This window comes from Apium graveolens, chromosome 7 (genome assembly GCF_009905375.1).
Source record: "Apium graveolens cultivar Ventura chromosome 7, ASM990537v1, whole genome shotgun sequence".
Classification (NCBI taxonomy): domain Eukaryota; kingdom Viridiplantae; phylum Streptophyta; class Magnoliopsida; order Apiales; family Apiaceae; genus Apium; species Apium graveolens.
In genome coordinates, this window is record NC_133653.1 from 19,597,743 (window position 1) to 19,602,495 (window position 4,753).

The 4,753-nt window shown below is 33.7% G+C and overlaps 1 long non-coding RNA gene across 1 annotated transcript; it reads right to left on the reverse strand.

The window, feature by feature from the left end:
* Nucleotides 1-1,877: 1,877 nt before the first annotated feature.
* LOC141675148 (uncharacterized) lies at nucleotides 1,878-4,474 on the reverse strand. Its single transcript, XR_012555915.1, has 3 exons — nucleotides 4,293-4,474; nucleotides 3,919-3,992; nucleotides 1,878-2,111 (listed from the first exon to the last, which is right to left on the reverse strand). It is a non-coding gene; the product is annotated as an uncharacterized LOC141675148 (long non-coding RNA).
* Between the last annotated feature and the right edge of the window lie 279 nt (nucleotides 4,475-4,753).

Genomic DNA, 4,753 nt, shown 5'->3' on the forward strand with positions numbered 1-4,753 from the left:
CTCTTGTCAACAGTAACTTGAACTCATCTTTCTCCCTTTCAATCCATTGTTCCCTGGTTAGAAGGAGTTGATTACCTCCTGTGTCTGTCAATCCCTTCAGACGCACTTCGTGAGCCTTCAACGACCCCACCGTCTCTTCCAATGTTATAGTATCTCGGTTTCCAAATTGCTCTATGGTAGAGGCAATTTGCAAAAACTTGGTGGGCACGGCCCGTAACAGCTTCTTTACCACATAACTTTCAACAATTCCTCACCAAAAGCTCGTATGTTTGTAACTAATCCAACCAACTTCATGCTGAAATCATCGATGGTATCTATTTCCTTCATAACCAATGACTCGAATTCAGTTTTTAATGTCCGCACCTTTGCAGTCTTGACACGTTCAGCTCCTTGACATGTCACTTTGATGGCCTCCCAAGCCTCCTTCGCTGTCTCTTTATCAGTTAGAGTTAGCAATATGTCCTCGGGTATAGCCTGGTATATCGCAGCCAAGGCTAACTTATCCTCTTTCTCTTCAACCACGGTTGTTTTCGGATCCTTCGGTGATATTGCATCCCAGACTCCATGGGCCTGCAGATTAACCTTCATTTTCATGGCCCATGCTATGTAATTCGCTCGTGACAGCATTGGATAGCTCAAGTTGATCATTCTGTTCTTAATTTTCCCTACCTCCATCATTTGTGCCTTTGGCATACACTTGGTCATCCACTATGTTTCCTAGCTTGGATACCAGAATATTGACACTACAATTTAAACACAAATAATATTCAGAATGTATGATTGTAAAACAGAGAATGTAAGCGTTGAATAGCTTAAAGATTTTATTTATACTCACTCTCATACTTAAACAAAACACAGGTAGAAAGTGTCCTACAAAATAGGGACTACATAACAAACTTACCTAGACTAAATCAACTACAAACGTTAAACAAGGACTTATTCAAAAACTATTCCTATAAACTCTCCAGGCCAGGCCATGGCACAAACATGATATAGCAGCACGACTCAGAAAAATAAATAGACAAAGCAGATAACTTCAAGTTTGAATTAACACCCCAACAACACACACATCAGCGGATTAGAATATAACTACGGGTGTGAGATACCAGATAGCATATAGGCAACAAGGAGATTAGATGATTTTTCAAAGACCTCTTCATCAAATGAAAAATCAATTATAACAAAAGTACTTGATACACTACAACAAATTTGGCCATTTTTGACGGTTTTTTGAACTGAAATCGTCGTAATTGAGCCATTTACGACGGAAACAAATCGTCATTTTTGGTCAAGTAGTAAGTTCGTTTTTTCGTCACAAGATAAAATTACGTCGGAAGTTAGGATGCAGGGGCCACGTCTCAATAAAATAATAAATCTACTTACGACGGAATTTATTCCGTTGTATGTTATGAAGTTACGCCGGAAAATATTATCGTAAGTTAGTTACTTACGAAGGAGGAAACGTCAAATATTTTATTGTGGGACCCATCTTTGATAAAATAAAACATAAATTTATGACGCAATTAACGTCGTAAATTATTAACTTACGACAGAAAAAAGTATCGTATTTTAGGAATTGGGACCTACTTACGACGGAATATGCGATGAACAGCCGTCGTAAGTTTGTATTTCCAGAAGAGTCAAATACTGATTTTTCAGTTTCCAGCCATTTTCGGCTTCCAATTTAAATTCTAAACTTGCCAAAGTCAAATACAATCAACGTCTAATTTAATTTCCGGCTTCCAATCACAAACTCAACAAAATATAAAACTAATGCTACAAGACAAAATACCATAATTTACATTAGTTATACCATATATCCGTACCAATTCACATTCAAAAGTAGAAAGCAAATTAGGTGGATATACAAACACCCACTAAACGAAATTCAATTTCAAAACACCCCAAAAATAAATTCAGTTTACAAACACAACTTGGTTAACTTACAAACATTCATTATCAAATACATAAAGCTAAATTTCAATCCCTAATAACGAGCGACATGATCATAATAAGAATCGCTCATATCACGATCTACATCAGACTCGTTACTCTCGTCATTGCTGTCTCCATCATTAGAATCATCTTCGGTAGATAGCTAGGGTTTCCCCCTACAATATACACTTAAATAAATTAGAAATTTGTAATCAAAATTAGGCAGAATATTTTGTGTACACGGAAGTTAGAGAAGTCCATGCAAGATACATGCCTCACTAGATGTTTCTTTGTTCACACGAAAGATTAAAAAAAGATTAAAATTTTATTTTATGGAAGAGGGAAATGCTGGAAACTAATTGTATAAGACCAAATAGTCAACTTTAATTTAATTGATCAGTAAAAAAATTTGTTACCATATTCCACAATATATAAAGTAATGAACAAAGGTTACATAGCGCAAGATGAACGGCTTAGGATGAACATATGATCAATGCAGAGGTTAAAAGGAGCAAAGGTTAGGGACTAAATCAAGCCACAATTGTAGGAGGAGTTTGTTTCCTTTGGTAATCCAATAAGGTACCTACTGTATATAAACTAAATTTCATGTTCAAATATGCATATGTCTATTTGATCTATCCAACATAATACGTATGTATTAAATGAGGAAGCTGAAATATACATATACTGATATTCCCTCCAAATTAAATTAAATAACTAACACTAAGACTAGTGTATAATTATTTTTATCTCAATATAGTATAATATATATATATAATTAGGTAAATTTTCTTATATGTTAATTAATCCCTCTAATTTTTTTCGGAATTTAATCCTTCTATTTTGTTTGATTTTTTGGGCACGCTGTTAATTAGAAGTTTTGATTGTATTGTTAGGATTATATATTTAAAATTTTCCTTATTGAATAAAAACATTAAATCAACAGTGTTATTCCCGAAATAACTTAAAATGTAGGATAATTATACCTGAATATGGTTGTAACTAATTAATACTTAATCACGTTTCCTGATTAACACAATAGATATAACTAATAATTATAAATATATTTACTTTTGATGCTCCTGACAGTCATATACTAATATCATGATATCTAATACTTCTAGTAATATAAAATCCTCACAAGTAATATGAATATAATCCTACCAAGCGCTAAATTTGATGATATCTAGTACTTTGAGTAATTAGTGTTCTTATCAGCTGGCTTTATGCAATGCAATACTTCCTTTCTAGGTTTCAGTTGCGCCCTTAATATGTACAATATATAGATTTCATAGTAATATATATATATACATATATATATATAACATATGTATAGCCACCTAAAATGGCACTCTTAATACAAATATTAATTTAGAAGCTGGGGGATTAACTTCTATATGTGGAAGCTAAAGTTTGGTATATGTAGAATATATAAAATGCTCCACGAACCTTAAGGAGTACCATTTTTTATGAAAACGAGCATTACCTGCAGAGCAATGTAAATGTGCGGCATCTACATTTTCCTATCTTCTTCTATAAATGTAAGCAAGCTTAATTGATTGGGATTATTTCCTTTACAAAGCTTAAATCAAATTCTCAACCTCTGTTGATGAATAAGCTAGAGAGGAAACAAAATAGAATTAAGAAAAACAGATGGCATACTGGACCAAACAAAATCAGCATTACTGTAAAGAAATGGTCAATGTCTGGAAACTCCATTTTTAGGCCATATCACGATTAATCAGGCCAGACTAGGTTAAAAATACATTCTAAGTGATGTTGTATGTCTAGATACAAATTGGAAAATCAAAAATGGCTCAAGGATATTAATAGAGAAATCCTCGAAAGCAGGCCATCAAAAGAAAATAAGGTTTGCCTATATAAGGCTGGTATTTCAGTAACAAAATTATAGAATAAAGTTAAAAGAAGGTTTAATTTGCACCGCTAGGTTAGACTCTTACAACAGTATTCAAAACTGTCTACCTTTCCAACAAAAGCTACGGATTTGAAATGTTTGTACGTGGCCCTGCAGGACAACCCATGATGGTATATACCACCTACAAGTGCACGATTACAGAAATAATCAAATAATAATAAAGAATCCAATTGCACTTTAATAAGCTAATCTCACTAGTTAACAACTAAGAAGTAATGCATATCCAATTGGTAGGCATAATGCTGCATATGCCACAAGGCTTGGTGCCAAATTTTTCTATGTGACAGACACATTTTTACACTGTTATTTTATCCTTTTTCTGTTTACTAATTAGGGAACTTTCCTTCATCATTAGCAGTTCACATTTAAATCACGAAACAGTAAACAAATAGATGCTCAAGTCACCTCCATATATACATACCCACGTGGTGTAGGCATTCCGAAATTGCGCATAATGTTCTCCTTTGTGTTTCTACCCTTCTGTTGACCAATGAACATGTAGCTTCTTCCATTTATTGATCCAAGACCCGTGATAATTGCAGGATCATCATACCCTCCTCGATAACCATCTAGCTCTACAAACTGGAAAGATATGAAATAAAATACTAACAGATCTTTTAGAATATCATTGTTAGTCTAACTAAAGAAAAATAGAAGCATGAGAATTTAAAAAAACCTTTACTAACTTCTCAGTAATATTAAATATGTGGTCAAGACACGTTGGCCTATTAGGATGACCTGCAATATTTACACACTGAATTGGAGTCAAATGTGTGTAGAGATCTTTGAGAGCCTGCAATTTATGTTTCAAAGTGAGAAGAGTTGATAGAGAAATGTAGGCCGAAACAAAGTATTGCATTCGAAGTTGAACACCAAATTCCC